Source organism: Danio aesculapii, chromosome 4 (assembly GCF_903798145.1).
Source record: "Danio aesculapii chromosome 4, fDanAes4.1, whole genome shotgun sequence".
Taxonomy (NCBI): Eukaryota; Metazoa; Chordata; class Actinopteri; order Cypriniformes; family Danionidae; genus Danio; species Danio aesculapii.
In genome coordinates, this window is record NC_079438.1 from 27,827,821 (window position 1) to 27,848,533 (window position 20,713).

Below are 20,713 nucleotides of genomic sequence, written 5' to 3' on the forward strand. Positions count from 1 at the left end.
GCTTTTAATCTATGTATAACAATTGCTAAGTATGTGATTTGGATAAGGAGAAATATGGCTAAACATGATGGGAAGAGAGTGGATATATGGCGTATGTTTAAAAAGAGAATGGAGATGGCTGTAAAATTGATATTCAACTATTTTATAGTACAAGAAAAGGAGGATGTATTTATAGAAATAATGGTAAAAGGGAACGTAATGGTTGAATACAAGGACAACATTTTAAGTTGGTTATGGGAAAAATATGAAGTCTAATAATGAGTGTTGTAAGTATCATGTGATTTTTGTGTGATGTGATCATTTCTTTGTAAAAATGTAAATATTTGATTTTAATAAAAAAATATATATATATCTCATCTGAACTCGGAAGCAAAGCAGGGTTGGGCCTGGTTGGTACTTGGATGGGAGACCGCCTGGGAATACCAGGTGCTGTAAGCTTTTTAAATTCCTTCATTTGGCAGCTAATACACTTCCCAAAATACAAAAAAACAACAACTCTGAATTCCTCTCTGAACTCTGGAACCAGCCAGGTCAGTGTACCCACTTCCCTGATTCCATTCGGGGGAAAGTGGGTACAGTGACTTGGCTGGTTTAACTTAGCAGGAGCTGTTGGTGCCCCAAAGCAGAAACAGAAAAAAAAAAAAAAAACAGTTAAACAATTGAGGGGATAAGGGCCTTGTTACTGTCAGTGCTTTGTCAATGCAAGCTGAGCTGCGCTCGGCTCCTGGTGCTGCGCCTATTTTTAAATAGCTAACTCTGCTCTCGCTTACGGCCATACCACCCTGGCAATGCCTGATCTCATCTGAACTCGGAAGAAAAGCAGGGTTGGGCCTGGTAGGGACGTTTGCATCAAGTAGGCTGGGTTTACGATTGCTAAGCTAGAATCCTCTGATCCATAGTCATAAGCGTTATCCTTTGTGCCACTGGCACTCCGTTCAGCACCTTGTTAGCACATTGTTTGAAACAAGGCTCTGTCAACCTGGAGTTCCGTCACCACACATTCTGCCTTGTTTTATAGCAAGACGTTGTGTGGATGGGATGCTCTTACAGGATTCCTGACAGTCCCTCCATAGAACCCCTGAGATCCAGGGTCGGAGACTCTCTTCTCTCCAAGAGGAGGTTAAAAGCCATAGTTTCTTTTATGCATGTTTTATCAGAGCACTTAGGTATTGCTACAGCTCAGAGACTTACAAGTGGAAGAGATTACGCTGCAAGTTGGCTGGGTGACTTCTAAGTGATAGGGACTTTTGCAACAAGTAGGCTGGGTTTACGATTGGTGTAGCTGTAGTAGACGTTAATAAAAATCTAGCAGTTGGGGCAGCCTTTGAAACCAGGTGAGCACCCCACGGGCTCTGTGATTGCGGCCCCTTAAACTCGACTCACTCCAGAGTGGACCTGAACAGCTCCAGTGGGGGCGAAAGGCGACTGCAGTGCACTGGCTGACATCAAAGCAAAAAGACCAGAGCGAGCCAGCCAGGAGTCGAACCTAGAATCTTCTGATCCGTAGTCAGACGCGTTATCCATTGCGCCACTGGCCCTGTCAACACGTAGTTCATTCAACACGGAGTTCATTCAACACGGAGTTCATTCAACACATGCTGTCCTTCGTTATTATGGCAAGTTGTGGTGTCGATAGGATGCTCTTACAGTGCATGTGGCAGTCCCTCCCTAGAAGAACTGTGATCCAGGGTCTGAGACTTTCTCCTCTCCAGGAGGAGGTTACAAGCGTTAGATTTATTTTTGTCAGAGCAGCTGCAGCATACTTGCGTGGAGGCCCACAGCTAGGCTTGAGGGCGAGCTTCTGCAAGACCTTCCCTGGTGGTCTAGTGGTTAGGATTCGGCGCTCTCACCGCCGTGGCCCGGGTTCGATTCCTGGTCAGGGAACTTCCTTTTGAGCTCTAGCTATCAAGATATATGCGAACTGCACAGGCATGAAAGGGCAAAAGACCTCCTTCGAGCCAGCGACCTAAGGATTGCCAACAACACAACTACAGTCCTCCGCTCTACCAACTCAGCTATCGAAGGCTTATGAGAGTCCCACACAAGCCCACCCCCTTAAAGTTGCTGCAGTCCGACTGCTGGAAAAAAAGGGCAGTGGCAAAAATACTCAAGGCTTCCCATACCGGGAGTCGAACCCGGGCCGCCTGGGTGAAAACCAGGAATCCTGAGCGCTAGACAATATGGGAGCTGCCACTTATGAGGGCAGTCTTGGCAAAAACTTCAGTTTTTTCTAAAACAAAATTACAAAGACAATATCATGATTTGAAAAAAGCAATACCAAAAGATTGGATTGAAATAATTGAAAAAAAAAAATGAGTTGCGGGATAAGGAAGAATTACCAGAGGTCTATTTTAAGAAAAAAAAAGGAGAAAAGATCAATATGAGCTTATGTACAGTTAAGAGTTTTTATGTTGTTTTTAGATCAAAGGCTTTTATAAGACCTATAGCATTCAACTACTGGAAGGAAAGATATGAGGATTTAAATGAAAAAGAAATATGGGCAAATGTCAGAATGAAATATATGGAACCAATTTTAGAAAATTGTAATTATTTATTGAGACATAATTGCATATTAACAGAAATGAGATTGTGTAAAATGGGAATTGAACAAGATATAACATATAAGGTGTGTATAAAGGAAGGGGAAGGTTTATTACATTCGTTCTTCTATTGTGAAAAGTTGGAGGAATTATGGAAAAATTTAAGAAAATTGCTAAATCGTTAATAGGGGACATATATGTGGATGAACAAAAGATCTATGCTTTTAATCTATGTATAACAATTGCTAAGTATGTGATTTGGATAAGGAGAAATATGGCTAAACATGATGGGAAGAGAGTGGATATATGGCGTATGTTTAAAAACAGAATGGAGATGGCTGTAAAATTGATATTCAACTATTGTATAGTACAAGAATGTACTTAAATGTATTTATAGAAATAATGGTAAAAGGGAACGTAATGGTTGAATACAAGGACAACATTTTAAGTTGGTTATGGGAAAAATATGAAGTCTAATAATGAGTGTTGTAAGTATCATGTGATTTTTGTGTGATGTGATCATTTCTTTGTAAAAATGTAAATATTTGATTTTAATAAAAAAAATATATATATCTCATCTGAACTCGGAATCAAAGCAGGGTTGGGCCTGGTTTGTTACTTGGATGGGAGACCGCCTGGGAATACCAGGTGCTGTAAGCTTTTTAAATTCCTTCATTTGGCAGCTAATATACTTCCCAAAATACAAAAAAACAACAACTCTGAATTCCTCTCTGAACTCTGGAACCAGCCAGGTCAGTGTACCCACTTCCCTGATTCCATTCGGGGGAAAGTGGGTACAGTGACTTGGCTGGTTTAACTTAGCAGGAGCTGTTGGTGCCCCAAAGCAGAAACAGAAAAAAAAAAAAAAAAAAACAGGTAAACAATTGAGGGGACAAGGGCCTTGTTACTGTCAGTGCTGTGTCAATGCAAGCTGAGCTGCGCTCGGCTCCTGGTGCTGCGCCTATTTTTAAATAGCTAACTCTTGACGGCTGCTTTCGCTTACGGCCATACCACCCTGGCAATGCCTGATCTCATCTGAACTCGGAAGAAAAGCAGGGTTGGGCCTGGTAGGGACGTTTGCATCAAGTAGGCTGGGTTTACGATTGCTAAGCTAGAATCCTCTGATCCATAGTCATAAGCGTTATCCTTTGTGCCACTGGCACTCCGTTCAGCACCTTGTTAGCACATTATTTGAAACAAGGACAAGGCTCTGTCAACCTGGAGTTCCGTCACCACACATTCTGCTTTGTTTTATAGCAAGACGTTGTGTGGATGGGATGCTCTTACAGGATTCCTGACAGTCCCTCCAGAGAACCCCTGAGATCCAGGGTCGGAGACTCTCTTCTCCCCAAGAGGAGGTTAAAAGCCATAGTTTCTTTTATGCATGTTTTATCAGAGCACTTAGGTATTGCTACAGCTCAGAGACTTACAAGTGGAAGAGATTACGCTGCAAGTTGGCTGGGTGACTTCTAAGTGGTAGGGACTGATTCCATTCGGGGGAAAGTGAGTACAGTGACTTGGCTGGTTTAACTTAGCAAGAGCTGTTGGTGCCCCGGAGCAGAAACAGAAAAAAAAACAAAAAACAGGTAAACAATTGAGGGGACAAGGGCCTTGTTACTCTTGGTGCTGTGTCAATGCAAGCTGAGCTGCGCTCGGCTCCTGGTGCTGCGCCTATTTTTAAATAGCCAACTCTTGACTGCTGCTCTCGCTTACGGCCATACCACCCTGAGCACGCCCCCTTGAGTTTGACAGCTTTCAAGGAAGTGTGAGGTGGCAGTAGGGAGAGAAAGGCTCTCCCATTTTGATTTTCTTTATTGTTTTTTTTCTTGATTTTGCTTAAAATAAGTTATATAAATTTTGTTTAGTTTTAGTTAAACCCCAGACAGTGTTATCTGTTTGGGGTTAAAACCTTTTGAAAGAATGGACACTTTGACAAAGGAACAGGAACTGAATATCGACTATGGCAGCACGGACAAAGCTACTCCTGAAGATAGCAATTCAGGAGATTCAAACAAGGACATTGACAATAATGACACATGGGCAACTGTTGTGGCAAGAAGGAGGAAAAACAGATCAGACACAAGTAGAGGAGGAAGTGGAGAAATACAACAAACAAAAGGTAAAGCAATTGCTGAACGTTTGGAAAACACCCAACAAACAAGTCAAAGAAATGAGATGATAAACAAACTGAAAAGTCAAGCTAGATTTCAGAGACAATATAAAAAAGAAACAACTTTGACAATGACTGTGAAAGATCCTGGAACTATCACAGTAGTTATGATTATAAAGGCTGTGGAAGGAAAGACTGGAGTTGGAAAATTGTTTGGACTGAGGAAAAAATCAAATTTTGACTATGAACTAACTATGGAAAATGAAACAGACTGTGATAGTTTAATGGATGGACTCATGATCAACCAACAATTATGTGAAATATCAAAACTCTGCGCAACTGAGAGAATGGTTTCTTTTTAAAATTTACCCAACTATATTCAAGATAGTGAAATCATCCAAAAGCTTGTGGACTGGGGAGTTTCTCCAATTCTCCCACTAAGAAGAAGATATCATCCAGGAACAACTGTGGCTGATAGAACAAGTTTCATCAGGGTGAAATTTCCGAAAGAAGTCATGACTCTTCCTTACAACGTCAAATTTGATACAGAGGAAGGACCCAAATATTTTAGAGTGATACATGATCAGCAGATAAAAACATGCAGATTATGTGGAAGTACTGAACATGAAAAAAAAGACTGCCCACAATTTGTGTGTAGAGAATGTCTGGAGCAGGGGCATTTTGCGTGGGACTGTAAAGCCCCACGGTGCCAAGGCTGCAAAAAGACAACATTGTGGTGCAGATGTGAATCAGACGAGGAAGAGACTGGAGTTATGGAAATGCATAAACCAATGGAAAAATCAAGCTATGAAGAAAGTGAGGAGGAACCACAGGATTTAACAGCGGATGGTTTGAATGAACAAGAAGAGGAGCAGGCTATGAGTGAAGAGGATGAAGGAGATACAGTAGAGACTGAGGCACAACATCTAATGAAAGACGATGGACAGGACATGGAAAAAGAACAAGGAGCAGCGGGTGAAAATACAGAAAGCAGAATTGATGAAGAGGTAAGCGATGATGATAATGATGAAATAAATATTGGGACTAAAGACAGAACAGTAGACAGCATAAACAGAAGACGCAGAAAAACTGTACAAATAAATATTCAGCAAGTGCTTAAGAAACAGAAATTACGAAAAGAAGCAAAAGCAAAACTAAAAACTGACAGAACTGATCTAAGATTTTAGATAAAGAAGACTACAAATGATTGATGGTTTGTTTAATTTGGATTTTCTTCTGTTTGGATGGCTTGTTTTTTTTATATTTCTATAAAACAACTTATGTTTGGTTTCAATTAATGTAAGAGGGCTGTCATCTAAAGTAAAGTTTGAAAATGTTATTGCTTTAACAGAAAAATGTGATATAATATGTATACAAGAGACTGGATGAAATGAAACGATTATTAATGAGTTTAAAAAATGTTGGGATGGGGAAATATTGTATAATAATGACCCAAATAAGAAAAAAGGCATGGCAATATTAATTAGAAGAGGAATAGGATGCTCTTTTGATGTTTTATTTAAAGATAACTATGGAAGGATCTTAACTATTAAAATTATAAATAAGGGTGAAGAAATAACAATATGTAACATCCATGCTCCAAATCAAGATCTGGAAAGAGTTACTTTTTTTAAGGACCTAAGTGTTTTAATGAGTGGATGGAATAATGTTATTGTCTTAGGAGATTTTAATACTGTTTTAGAAAGGATAGATGTAGATGATTATATGGTTTATAGAGCAGATGTTGGAAGAAAAGAACTGAAATACATGATTGAAAAACATAAATATGTAGATGTATGGAGAGAGAGAAATAGAGTCAAAAGAGAATACTCAAGAAGGCAGTGGGTGAATACAGTTTTAAAACAAAGTAGATTAGACTATGTTTTATGTACAAGAAGATTAGAATCTTTTATTTCAAAGATTATTTACAAGATTTTTAGCTGTAATGACCATGATTTTTTGTATGTAATGATGGATTTCAGTGGAGTTGAAAGAGGACCAGGTGTATGGGTGTTTAATACAGAGCTCTTAAAGAATGATTGTTATAAAATTGAAATGGAAAATATTATTATTAATAGTGTAAAGGATGAGTTATATGATGAAGAAATAAGTGTGTGGTGGGACAATGTAAAATTAGAGGCCAAAAGATTTTCAATAGAATGTTCAAAGAAAATGCAGAAAGCTAATCGAGCTAAAGAAAGACAATTAAACAAAGAATGGGAGAATGAAATGGAAAAGATAACAGAAGGAAATATGTATATTAGGAGAATAGTGATATTAGAAGAGAAACTGAAAGAAGCAGAAGAGGAAAAATGTATGGGAGCGAGAATAAGAAGCAAGATGAAAAATACAGTGGAAGGAGAAAGAAGTACAAAGTTCTTTTATGATTTAGAAAAAACACGACAAAAAGCCGATTTGATAAAGAATGTCTCAATAAAAGGGGAAAATGTCAAAGATAAAGAAAGTATTTTAAGAACAGTTGAAGATTTCTATGGTATTTTGTTTAAGGGAGAAGGAGTTCATGAAGAAGATAAGGATTTTTTATTGAATCAAATAAAGGTTAAAGTAAGGGAAGAGGATAAAGAACGGTGTGATAGTGATATAACTGAAGATGAGATTAATGAAGCTATAACACAATTAAGCAATGGGAAAAGCCCTGGTTTAGATGGTTTATCATCCGAGTTTTATAAGACTTTTAAAGATGTTTTAATTCCAATCTTAAAAGATCTTTTTACTGCTATTTTTAAAAAAGGAGAGTTGAGTGAGAGTATGAAGAAAGGAATGATTAAAATAATTTATAAAAATAAAGGTGATAAAGATGATTTGCAAAATTATAGACCTTTAAGTATGCTTAATACAGATTATAAGATATTAGCAAAGATTTTAGCAAACAGACTTAAAAAGGTAGTTCCCACTCTTATCACAACTAATCAAGCTTATGGTGTAATAGGCAGAGATATAGCAGACACAATAACAAGTATAAGAGATTTAATCTGATACATATAGATAAAAAAGGATTTTATTCAGCATAGATCTAGAGAAAGCTTTTGATAGAGTTGAGCACAGCTATTTATTTGACTTAATCCAGAAATTTGGCTTTGGTGAGAATTTCATTAAGTGGATAAAATGTTTTTATACAGATATTTTTAGTTGTTTTAAAATAAATGGATTTTTAACAGACTACATTGAGATTTCCAGATCTATAAGACAAGGATGTCCTTTATCAGCATTATTATACACACTAGTTGCTAAAATCAGCTTCAAACTTTACACAGGTAGGGAAGTTATTGATCAAAACAGTGACTTTCTCTTGAATGAGCATCTCACAAGCCCTGTCTGGCATTACAAGATGACATCAGGATTTAGCAGAAGTTTGTTGTCCAGTGCTTGGATCGGCCAAGTTACTTATTCCAGTTGACTTAAAATCAGCATCAAACTTTACACAGGTAGGGAAGGTATTGATCAAAACAGTGACTAGAATGAATATATTGGAAGCCCGGCTAGCTCAGTCGGTAGAGCATGAGACTCTTAATCTCAGTGACGTGGGTTCGAGCCCCATGTTGGGCGTTTCTCTCTCTCTCTTTTCGGCAGCTTTCAATTGGATTCTTCGAGCATACCTATTGAGACAAAGTTCAGCATTTCTACTACAGTTGGGTTGCTCTTGAAGTCTCTGTGGCGCAATTGGTTTGCGCGTTCGGCTGTTAACTGAAAGTTTGGTGGTTCGAACTCACCCAGGGACGAATTAAGCTTTTCTCTGCCTTGCAACTGCTAACACGTACACTGGGCATAGATCCTGGCCCACGTGCTGTCTGGCGTTACAAGATGACATCAGGATTTAGCAGAAGTTTGTTGTCCAGTGCCTCTATTGGCCAAGTTACTTGTTCCAGTTGACTTAAAATCAGCATCAAACTTTACACAGGTAGGGAAGGTATTGATCAAAACAGTGACTAGAATGAGTGTCTCACAAGCCCGGCTAGCTCAGTCGGAGAGCATGAGACACTTATTCTCAGTGATGTGGGTTCGTGCCTCACGTTGGGTGTTTCTCTTACCTTTCTTTCTCTCTTTTCGGCAGCTTTCATTTGGGTTCATCCAGCAGACCAAGTGAGACAAAGTTCAGCGTTTCTACCACAGTTGGTATATTTAGTCTGAGTCTCTGTGGCACAATCGGTTAGCGCGTTCGGCTGTTAACCGAAAGGTTGTTGCTTTTGCTGCCTTGCAACTGCTAACACGTGCACCGGGCAATGATCCTGGGCCACGTGCTGTCTGGCGTTACAAGATGACATCAGGATTTAGCAGAAGTTTGTTGTCCAGTGCCTGGATCGGCCAAGTTACTTATTCCAGCTGACTTAAAATCAGCATCAAACTTTACACAGGTAGGGAAGGTATTGATCAAAACAGTGACTAGATTGAATGTATCAGAAGCCCGGCTAGCTCAGTCGGTAGAGCATGAGACTCTTAATCTCAGGGTCGTGGGTTCGAGCCCCACGTTGGGCGTTTCTATCTCTCTTTTCGGCAGCTATCAATTGGATTCTTCGAGCATACCTATTGAGACAAAGTTCAGCATTTCTATTAGAGTTGGGTTGCTCTCGAAGTCTCTGTGGCGCAATTGGTTAGCGCATTTGGCTGTTAACCGAAAGGTTGGTGGTTCGAGCCCACCCAGGAGCGAATTAAGCTTTTCTCTGCCTTGCAACTGCTAACACGTGCACTGGGCATAGATCCTGGGCCATGTGCTGTCTGGCTTCACAAGATGACATCAGGATTTAGCAGAAGTTTGTTGTCCATTGTCTCTATTGGCCAAGTTACTTATTCCAGTTGACTTAAAATCAGCATCAAACTTTACACAGGTAGGGAAAGTATTGATAAAAACAGTGACTAGAATGAGTGTCTCACAAGCCCGGCTAGCTCAGACGGGAGAGCATGAGACACTTAATCTCAGTGACGTGGGTTTGAGCTCCACGTTGGGTGTTTCTGTTACCTATCTTTTCGACAGCTTTCATTATGGATTCATCCTTTGACCAAGTGAGACAAAGTTCAGCTTTTCTACAACAGTTGGTTTGGTGTCTGAGTCTCCGAGGCGCTATTGGTTAGCGTGTTTGGCTGTTAACCGAAAGGTTGGTCGTTCGAGCCCACCCAGGGAAGAACGAATGCTTTTGCTGCCTTGCAACTGCTAACACGTGCACCGGGCAATGATCCTGGGCCACGTGCTGTCTGGCGTTACAAGATGACATCAGGATTTAGCAGAAGTTTGTTGTCCAGTGCCTGGATCGGCCAAGTTACTTATTCCAGTTGACTTAAAATCAGCATCAAACTTTACACAGGTGAAGGTATTGATCAAAACAGTGACTAGAATACATTTATCAGGAACCCTGCTAGCTCAGTCGGTAGACCTTTAAACTCTTAAGCTCAGTGTCGTGGGTTCGAGCCCCACGTTGTGCGTTTTTCTCTCTCTTTTCGGCAGCTTTCAATTGGATTCTTCTAGCATACCTATTGAGACACAGTTCAGCATTTCTACTACAGCTGGGTTGCTCTCGAGGTCTCTGTGGCGCAATTGGTTAGCGCGTTCGGCTGTTAACCGAAAGGTTGGTGGTTTGAGCGCACCCAGGGACGAATTAAGCTTTTCTCTGCCTTGCAACTGCTAACACATGCACTGGGCATGGATCCTGAGCCACGTGCTGTCTGGCGGTACAAGATGACATCAGGATTTAGCCGAAGTTTGTTGTCCATTGCCTGTATTGGCCAAATTTTTTATTCCAGTTGACTTAAAAAAACCATTAAACTTTACACAGGTAGGGAAGATATTGATCAAAACAGTGACTTTCTCTTGAATGAGCATCTCACAAGCCCTATCTGGCGTTACAAGATGACATCAGGATTCAGCAGAAGTTTGTTGTCCAGTGCCTCTATTGGCCAAGTTACTTGTTCCAGTTGACTTAAAATCAGCATCAAACTTTACACAGGTAGGGAAGGTATTGATCAAAACAGTGACTAGAATGAGTGTCACACAAGCCCTGCTAGCTCAGTCAGAGGGCATGAGACACTTAATCTCAGTGACGTGGGTTCGTGCCTCACATTGGGTGTTTCTCTTACCTTTCTCTCTCTCTTTTCGGCAGCTTTCATTTGGGTTCATCCAGCAGACCAAGTGAGACAAAGTTCAGCGTTTCTACCACAGTTGGTGTGGTTAGTCTGAGTCTCTGTGGCACAATCGGCTAGCGCGTTCGGCTGTTAACCGAAAGGTTGTTGCTTTGAGCCCATCCAGGGACGAACGAAGATTTTTGCTGCCTTGCAACTGCTAACACGTGCACCGGGCAATGATCCTGGGCCACGTGCTGTCTGGCGTTACAAGATGACATCAGGATTTAGCAGAAGTTTGTTGTCCAGTGCCTGGATCGGCCAAGTTACTTGTTCCAGTTGACTTAAAATCAGCATCAAACTTTACACAGGTAGGGAAGGTATTGATCAAAACAGTGACTAGAATGAGCGTCTCACAAGCCTGGCTAGCTCAGTCGGTAGACCTTTAGACTCTTAAGCTCAGTGTCGTGGGTTCGAGCCCCACGTTGGGCGTTTTTCTCTCTCTTTTCGGCAGCTTTCAATTGGATTCTTCGAGCATACCTATTGAGACACAGTTCAGCATTTCTACTACAGCTGGGATGCTCTCGAGGTCTCTGTGGCGCAATTGGTTAGCGCGTTGGCCTGAATTGGCCAAAATTTTTATTCCAGTTGACTTAAAAAAAACATTAAACTTTACACAGGTAGGGAAGATATTGATCAAAACAGTGACTTTCTCTTGAATGAGCATCTCACAAGCCCTGTCTGGCGTTACAAGATGACATCAGGATTTAGCAGAAGTTTGTTGTCCAGTGCCTCTATTGGCCAAGTTACTTGTTCCAGTTGACTTAAAATCAGCATCAAACTTTACACAGGTAGGGAAGGTATTGATCAAAACAGTGACTAGAATGAGTGTCTCACAAGCCTGGCTAGCTCAGTCGGAGGGCATGAGACACTTAATCTCAGTGACGTGGGTTCGTGCCACACGTTGGGTGTTTCTCTTACCTTTCTCTCTCTCTTTTCGGCAGCTTTCATTTGGTTTCATCCAGCAGACCAAGTGAGACAAAGTTCAGCGTTTCTACCACAGTTGGTATATTTAGTCTGAGTCTCTGTGGCACAATCGGTTAGCGCGTTCGACTGTTGACTAAAAGGTTGTTGCTTTGAGCCCACCCAGGGACGAATTAAGCTTTTCTCTGCCTTGCAACTGCTAACACGTGCACTGGGCATAGATCCTGGGCCACGTGCTGTCTGGCGGTACAAGATGACATCAGGATTTAGCAGAAGTTTGTTGGCCAGTGCCTGTATTGGCCAAATTTTTTATTCCAGTTGACTTAAAAAAAACATTAAACTTTACACAGGTAGGGAAGATATTGATCAAAACAGTGACTTTCTCTTGAATGAGCATCTCACAAGCCCTGTCTGGCATTACAAGATGACATCAGGATTTAGCAGAAGTTTGTTGTCCAGTGCCTCTATTGGCCAAGTTACTTGTTCCAGTTGACTTAAAATCAGCATCAAACTTTACACAGGTAGGGAAGGTATTGATCAAAACAGTGACTAGAATAAGTGTCTCACAAGCCCGGCTAGCTCAGTCGGAGGGCATGAGACACTTAATCTCAGTGACGTGGGTTCGTGCCTCACGTTGGGTGTTTCTCTTACCTTTCTCTCTCTCTTTTCGGCAGCTTTCATTTGGGTTCATCCAGCAGACCAAGTGAGACAAAGTTCAGCGTTTCTACCACAGTTGGTGTGGTTAATCTGAGTCTCTGTGGCACAATCGGTTAGCGCGTTCGGCTGTTAACCGAAAGGTTGTTGCTTTGAGCTCATCCAGGGACGAACGAAGGCTTTTGCTGCCTTGCAACTGCTAACACGTGCACCGGGCAATGATCCTGGGCCACGTGCTGTCTGGCGTTACAAGATGACATCAGGATTTAGCAGAAGTTTGTTGTCCAGTACCTGGATCGGCCAAGTTACTTATTCCAGTTGACTTAAAATCAGCATCAAACTTTACACAGGTAGGGAAGGTATTGATCAAAACAGTGACTAGAATGAATGTATCAGAAGCCCGGCTAGCTCAGTCGGTAGGGCATGAGACTCTTAATCTCAGGGTCGTGGGTTCGAGCCCCACATTGGGTGTTTCTTTCTCTCTTTTCGGCAGCTTTCAATTGGATTCTTCGAGCATACCTATTGAGACAAAGTTCAGCATTTCTACTACAGTTGGCTTGCTCTCGACGTCTCTGTGGCGCAATTGGTTAGCGGGTTTGGCTGTTAACCGAAAGGTTGGTGGTTCGAGCCCACCCAGGGACAAATTAAGCTTTTCTCTGCCTTGCAACTGCAAACACGTGCACTGGGCATAGATCCTGGGCCACGTGCTGTCTGGCGTTACAAGATGACATCAGGATTTAGCAGAAGTTTGTTGTCCAGTTCCTCTATTGGCCAAATTACTTATTCCAGTTGACTTATAATCAGCATCAAACTTTACACAGGTAGGGAAGGTATTGATAAAAACAGTGTCTAGAATGAGTGTCTCACAAGCCAGGCTAGCTCAGACGGGAGAGCATGAGACACTTAATCTCAGTGACGTGGGTTTGAGGTCCACATTGGGCGTTTATGTTAACTTTCTCTCTCTTTTCGGCAGCTTTCATATGGATTCATCCTGCAGACCAAGTGAGACAAAGTTCAGATTTTCTACAACAGTTGGTTTGGTGTTTGAGTCTCAGTGGCGCAATTGGTTAGCGTGATCAGCTGTTAACCGAAATGTTGGTGGTTTGAGCCCACCCAGGGAAGAACGAATGCTTTTGCTGCCTTGCAACTGCTAACACGTGCACCGGGCAATGATCCTGGGCCACGTGCTGTCTGGCGTTACAAGATGACATCAGGATTTAGCAGAAGGTTGTTGTCCAGTGCCTGGATCGGCCAAGTTACTTATTCAAGTTGACTTAAAATCAGCATCAAACTTTACACAGGTAGGGAAGGTATTGATCAAAACAGTGACTAGAATGAGCATCTCACAAGCCTGGCTAGCTCAGTCGGTAGACCTTTAGACTCTTAAGCTCAGTGTCGTGGGTTCGAGCCCCACGTTGGGCGTTTTTCTCTCTCTTTTCGGCAGCTTTCAATTGGATTCTTCGAGCATACCTATTGAGACACAGTTCAGCATTTCTACTACAGCTGGGATGCTCTCTAGGTCTCTGTGGCGCAATTGGTTAGCGCGTTGGCCTGTATTGGCCAAATTTTTTATTCCAGTTGACTTAAAAAAAACATTAAACTTTACACAGGTAGGGAAGATATTGATCAAAACAGTGTCTTTCTCTTGAATGAGCATCTCACAAGCCCTGTCTGGCGTTACAAGATGACATCAGGATTTAGCAGAAGTTTGTTGTCCAGTGCCTCTATTGGCCAAGTTACTTGTTCCAGTTGACTTAAAATCAACATCAAACTTTACACAGGTAGGGAAGGTATTGATCAAAACAGTGACTAGAATGAGTGTCTCACAAGCCTGGCTAGCTCAGTCGGAGGGCATGAGACACTTAATCTCAGTGACGTGGGTTCGTGCCTCACGTTGGGTGTTTCTCTTACCTTTCTCTCTCTCTTTTCGGCAGCTTTCATTTGGGTTCATCCAGCAGACCAAGTGAGACAAAGTTCAGCGTTTCTACCACAGTTGGCATATTTAGTCTGAGTCTCTGTGGCACAATCGGTTAGCGTGTTCGACTGTTAACCAAAAGGTTGTTGCTTTGAGCCATCCAGGGACGAACGAAGGCTTTTGCTGCCTTGCAACTGCTAACACGTGCACCGGGCAATGATCCTGGGCCACGTGCTGTCTGGCGTTACAAGATGACATCAGGATTTAGCAGAAGTTTGTTGTCCAGTTCCTCTATTGGCCAAATTACTTATTCCAGTTGACTTATAATCAGCATCAAACTTTACACAGGTAGGGAAGGTATTGATAAAAACAGTGTCTAGAATGAGTGTCTCACAAGCCAGGCTAGCTCAGACGGGAGAGCATGAGACACTTAATCTCAGTGAAGTGGGTTTGAGGTCCACGTTGGGCGTTTATGTTACCTTTCTCTCTCTTTTCGGCAGCTTTCATATGGATTCATCCTGCAGACCAAGTGAGACAAAGTTCAGATTTTCTACAACAGTTGGCTTGGTGTTTGGGTCTCAGTGGCGCAATTGGTTAGCGTGTTTGGCTGTTAACCGAAATGTTGGTGGTTCGAGCCCACCCAGGGAAGAACGAATGCTTTTGCTGCCTTGCAACTGCTAACACGTGCACTGGGCAATGATCCTGGGCCACGTGCTGTCTGGCGTTACAAGATGACATCAGGATTTAGCAGAAGTTTGTTGTCCAGTGCCTCTATTGGCCAAGTTACTTGTTCCAGTTGACTTAAAATCAGCATCAAACTTTACACAGGTAGGGAAGGTATTGATCAAAACAGTGACTAGAATAAGTGTCTCACAAGCCCGGCTAGCTCAGTCGGAGAGCATGAGACACTTATTCTCAGTGACGTGGGTTCGTGCCTCACGTTGGGTGTTTCTCTTACCTTTCTCTCTCTCTTTTCGGCAGCTTTCATTTGGGTTCATCCAGCAGACCAAGTGAGACAAAGTTCAGCGTTTCTACCACAGTTGGTATATTTAGTCTGAGTCTCTGTGGCACAATCGGTTAGCGCGTTCGGCTGTTAACCGAAAGGTTGTTGCTTTTGCTGCCTTGCAACTGCTAACATGTGCATCGGGCAATGATCCTGGGCCACGTGCTGTCTGGCGTTACAAGATGACATCAGGATTTAGCAGAAGTTTGTTGTCCAGTGCCTGGATCGGCCAAGTTACTTATTCCAGTTGACTTAAAATCAGCATCAAACTTTACACAGGTAGGGAAGGTATTGATCAAAACAGTGACTGGAATAAATTTATCAAAAAGCCAGCTAGCTCAGTCGGTAGAACATGAGACTCTTAAGCTCAGGGTCGTGGGTTCGAGCCCCACGTTGGGCGTTTTTCTCTCTCTTTTTGGCAGCTTTCAATTGGATTCTTCGAGCATACCTATTGAGACACAGTTCAGCATTTCTACTACAGCTGGAATTGCTCTCAAGGTCTCTGTGGCGCAATTGGTTAGCGCGTTCGGCTGTTAACCTAAAGGTTGGTGGTTTGAGCCCACCCAGGGACGAATTAAGCTTTTCTCTGCCTTGCAACTGCTAACACGTGCACTGGGCATAGATCCTGGGCCACGTGCTGTCTGGCGGTACAAGATGACATCAGGATTTAGCAGAAGTTTGTTGGCCAGTGCCTGTATTGGCCAAATTTTTTATTCCAGTTGACTTAAAAAAAACATTAAACTTTACACAGGTAGGGAAGATATTGATCAAAACAGTGACTTTCTCTTGAATGAGCATCTCACAAGCCCTGTCTGGCATTACAAGATGACATCAGGATTTAGCAGAAGTTTGTTGTCCAGTGCCTCTATTGGCCAAGTTACTTGTTCCAGTTGACTTAAAATCAGCATCAAACTTTACACAGGTAGGGAAGGTATTGATCAAAACAGTGACTAGAATAAGTATCTCACAAGCCTGGCTAGCTCAGTCGGAGGGCATGAGACACTTAATCTCGGTGACGTGGGTTCGTGCCTCACGTTGGGTGTTTCTCTTACCTTTCTCTCTCTCTTTTCGGCAGCTTTCATTTGGGTTCATCCAGCAGACCAAGTGAGACAAAGTTCAGCGTTTCTACCACAGTTGGTATATTTAGTCTGAGTCTCTGTGGCACAATCGGTTAGCGCGTTCGACTGTTAACCAAAAGGTTGTTGCTTTGAGCCCATCCAGGGACGAACGAAGGCTTTTGCTGCCTTGCAACTGCTAACACGTGCACCGGGCAATGATCCTGGGCCACGTGCTGTCTGGCGTTACAAGATGACATCAGGATTTAGCAGAAGTTTGTTGTCCAGTGCCTGGATCGGCCAAGTTACTTATTCCAGTTGACTTAAAATCAGCATCAAACTTTACACAGGTAGGGAAGGTATTGATCAAAACAGTGACTAGAATGAATGTATCAGAAGCCCGGCTAGCTCAGTCAGTAGAGCATGAGACTCTTAATCTCAGGGTTGTGGGTTCGAGCCCCACGTTGGGCGTTTCTTTCTCTCTTTTCGGCAGCTTTCAATTGGATTCTTCGAGCATACCTATTGAGACAAAGTTCAGCATTTCTACTACAGTTGGGTTGCTCTCGAAGTCTCTGTGGCGCAATTGGTTAGCACGTTTGGCTGTTAACTGAAAGGTTGGTGGTTCGAGCCCACCCAGGGACGAATTAAGCTTTTCTCTGCCTTGAGGTAAGTAGGATAACAGCAGCGGCCTACGTGAGATAACAGTCTAAATAGAGTAGGGGGAAGAAAAAAAAAGGATTCAGTCTTACTCCATCCCGATGTGGGTGTACGCGGCTGTCCCCTGGCATAAACTAGAATGTCCGTAACAAACAGCTGGTTCATTCACCAATTGTGTAGTTTACGGTCATTTGCCACTCGTATTTAACAAATCCTAAACCTTTAAATCTATCTTTATCGGCGAAAATTCCGGAGCCTCTCTTTAATCCAATCCTGACGGGTCTGCCGGTTTGTTGTATTCTTAGAGCGCTGCCAGCCGGTCGTCCGCGCTTTATTCAAAACCTCAACTTCTGAAGATGTCTCGGGGCCAAACTGGAAACCCCTTTTCCTCATGTCCTCAGTCACTTCGTCTGCGCTTCCATAGGTGACCGGCCCGCCGTCAAAGAACACTCGCAGTTTCGCTGGCGGTGGTGTCTGAAATCGTATTCCCTTCTCTTTGAGCATCCTCCTGATCTGAGAATATGCCTTCCTTTTCGCCAAGGTTTCAGCAGGGTAGTCATGATCAAAGTAGATCCTGCCGTTGTTGTAAAAGATTTCCTTTTTCTTCCACGCAGTGTGCAGAACCATTTCCTTAACTTTGAATTCTTGAAAGTACACAATCACCGATCTTGGCTGCGCCTCGTTAGGAGGTCCTGGTCCGAGCGCTCTGTGGCATCTTTGAATCCCGAGTTCAATTTCAGCAAGGTCCAGTTCTTTTTAATAAGATTATCAATGAATTGGTACATGTTGTTATTTTCAGCGCCTTCCGAAATCCCGTAAATGCGAACATTATTACGTCTCGAGCGTGCTTCCAGGTCTGTTAACTTCATCTGCATTCTTTCCTGGGATTGTAGTGACTGGCTCAGAGCTTCCCTGAAATCCGTGGACCACTCCTCGGCCTCGGCGATGCGGGTCTCGGCCTCACTCACTCTGTCAGTTGTAGTTTTCAGGTCGGTTGTGATTTCGTTTAGCGTCTGGTAAATTTCCTTTCGAAAGTCCACTAATTCTCTTTTCAGATCGTCTCGGAAGATGTTTAGCTCGGACTTCATCTCCAAGGCCACCATCTTTATGTCTGCGCGGATGACCGCGACGCTTTCGTCCACTGTTGCCAGTTTTGGATTTTCCTCTTGTCCGCCATTGCGCTCTCCTTGTTTCTCAGCCCCGGCGGTATCCTCTAAATTACTACCTTTTTCCGTTTTCCCAAACTGTTTTCCTTTTCCCTTTCTGACTTTCTCCCCTTCCATCATTAGATTCGATTAGGAATTAGGTGTTAATTGTATTAATTGGGGAATTAAACTCCGACCGAACGGGAGACAAAAAGTTAAGCGGCCATGCGCTTTCAGTTAACCGCCGGAAGTCTGAACCTAGCTTTTTAAAGGTAACACTGGATTGTCTTGCACAGTCAATGTAAAAGGAACTGCATCAAAGACAACCCAGTTGGTACTTTAGGCCACTGGGCTGTTTTTACTGCCTGTGAACTGTAATATGCCTCCAGGGAGTTGCTGACACACGTAACAAAAACAGCATGAACAAAGAGTAGAGTGGATCGGTCTCACAGAATTTTTTGTGGCACTGCAGATTGCTTCTACAGGGCTCGTTGGTCTAGGGGTATGATTCTCGCTTCGGGTGCGAGAGGTCCCGGGTTCAAATCCCGGACGAGCCCTACGCCTGTCATAAAAAATGAGGCGGAGCTGTGCTCACTATGATCTTTCTATGTTAATTGTAGCAACTTTTGCTGTGACTTTAGTTAATGAACATTTAGTGGACTTCTGATCTCAATCAGTCTAACATGTACAATTATACAGACAAAAAAAGGAGCGGCAATGATTCGGTTGTTAGATTTGTTTATGGATCTTGAACAACCCACCAGCTTTATATGTAAGCACCATTTTTGTCTTTGTACACAGTCTCTTCTCTGTAGGCACCATGCAGGATTCAAAATGGCCTTTCGCGTTAGGTATCTCGTTACCCTTTTAGTCATAACAGGTAATATGCATGGCAATGCAGGAAGTTAATGACATGCAAACACATCTCAAGAAGGTTTTCACAGCTACCGTGTTTCATCCACCAAACATTGCTCCCAAATTGAGGTGAGACTTTCAAAGACAACCCAGATTGGACTTGAACCAACAATTCCAAGCCCCGAAGGTTGATGCCTTATCCATTAGGCCACTGGGCCCTTTCGCCAATCATTTGTCATGGATCTTTTGTATGCCTTCAACAAGATGCCAACGCATGGAAAACTGCACTTTAGGATCTGGATGCCAGTTTGCATTCCGTCAAATAAAATGTGTGCAACTAATGGTCAAACATTTTCTTTGTGCAATCATCCACATTCGTGTCTCATTGGTCCTGGGGTATGGTTCTCGCGTATGGTGTGACTGGTCTTGAGTTTCAAATTCCAGACAAGGCCACTCTCATTAACTTGAAATCACAACCTTTCTGCAGCTATTTTCTTGTCTGCATTTCATCATCATCCACCTAACAAGAGACCATTAGTTGAAAGCCACGAGGTATTTGAAGTCAAGATCTCCATTACCAGAGCTTAGCGGAACCTTTTAGGTTCGTAACGTGACAGTGAGATTCAAGCAAGATTGGGTGAATCTTTATTTGAAGTGTGCAGCAAGTCTGAGAATTCGAAGCTAACTATTGTCCTCAGATCATCACGCCTAAGTTTTGAGAAGACCAGTCGGAATTGTTTCACACAACTTAAATTTAACCCAACAAAGACAACCCAGATGGGACTTGAACCCACAATCCCCAGCTTCGAAGGCTGATGCCTTATCCATTAGGCCACTGGGTCAACACTAGCCTTTGTCATATCTGATGTATGGCTCAGGAAGTTCTTGTAACTCAGAAAAACAGTTCTTTAGGATCCCTATGCCATATTGCATTCAGACGATCTGGTGTGTACACCTAATGACAAAACAGCTTCTCTGAGGAGTTTTCCATTGTCATGTCGTTTTGACCTAAGGGTATGAACCTAGCTTTTGAGGGTAACACTGGATTGTCTTGCACAGTCAACTTAAAAGGAACTGCATCAAAGACAACCCAGTTGGTACTTTAAACCCACAATCCCCAGCTTCGAAGGCTGGTGCCTTATCCATTAGGCCACTGGACTGTTTTTATACTTACTGTGAACTGTAATATGCCTCCAGAGAGTTGCTGACACACGTAACAAAAACAACATGAACAAAGAGTAGATTGGATTGGTCTCACAGAATTTCTTGTGGCACTGCAGGTTCCTTCTACAGGGCTCGTTGGTCTAGGGGTATGGTTCTCACTTAGGGTGCGAGAGGTCCCGAGTTCAAATCCCGGACGAGCCCTACGACTGACATAGAGAAGCAGTGGTGCTGTGCTATCTATGGTGTTTCTGTGTTAATTGTAGCAGCTTTTGCTGTGACTTTAGTGAATGAACATTTAGTGGACTTCTGATCTAAATCAGTCTAACATGTACAATTTTACAGACAAAAAAGGAGCGGCAATGATTCGGTTGTTAGATTTGTTTATGGATCTTGAACAACCCACCAGCTTTATATGTAAGCACCATTTTTTTGCTTTGTACACAGTCTCTTCTCTGTAGGCACCATGCAGGATTCAAAATGGCCTTTCGCGTTAGGTATCTCGTTTCCCTTTTAGTCATAACAGGTAATATGCATGGCAATGCAGGAAGTTAATGACATGCAA

At 42.6% G+C, this 20,713-nt stretch overlaps 6 non-coding genes across 6 annotated transcripts; 4 read left to right on the forward strand and 2 right to left on the reverse strand.

Annotated features, from left to right (window-relative positions):
- Positions 1 to 1,465: 1,465 nt before the first annotated feature.
- trnar-acg (transfer RNA arginine (anticodon ACG)) lies at positions 1,466 to 1,538 on the reverse strand. The gene has a single exon. It is a non-coding gene; the product is annotated as a tRNA-Arg (tRNA).
- A 274-nt stretch (positions 1,539 to 1,812) lies between these two features.
- trnae-cuc (transfer RNA glutamic acid (anticodon CUC)) lies at positions 1,813 to 1,884 on the forward strand. Its single transcript has one exon. It is a non-coding gene; the product is annotated as a tRNA-Glu (tRNA).
- Positions 1,885 to 8,144: 6,260 nt separating this feature from the next.
- On the forward strand, positions 8,145 to 8,217 carry trnak-cuu (transfer RNA lysine (anticodon CUU)). The gene has a single exon. It is a non-coding gene; the product is annotated as a tRNA-Lys (tRNA).
- Positions 8,218 to 9,071: 854 nt separating this feature from the next.
- On the forward strand, positions 9,072 to 9,144 carry trnak-cuu (transfer RNA lysine (anticodon CUU)). The gene has a single exon. It is a non-coding gene; the product is annotated as a tRNA-Lys (tRNA).
- Positions 9,145 to 18,617: 9,473 nt separating this feature from the next.
- On the forward strand, positions 18,618 to 18,689 carry trnap-cgg (transfer RNA proline (anticodon CGG)). Its single transcript has one exon. It is a non-coding gene; the product is annotated as a tRNA-Pro (tRNA).
- Positions 18,690 to 19,756: 1,067 nt separating this feature from the next.
- Positions 19,757 to 19,829, reverse strand: trnar-ucg (transfer RNA arginine (anticodon UCG)). The gene has a single exon. It is a non-coding gene; the product is annotated as a tRNA-Arg (tRNA).
- Positions 19,830 to 20,713: the final 884 nt, after the last annotated feature.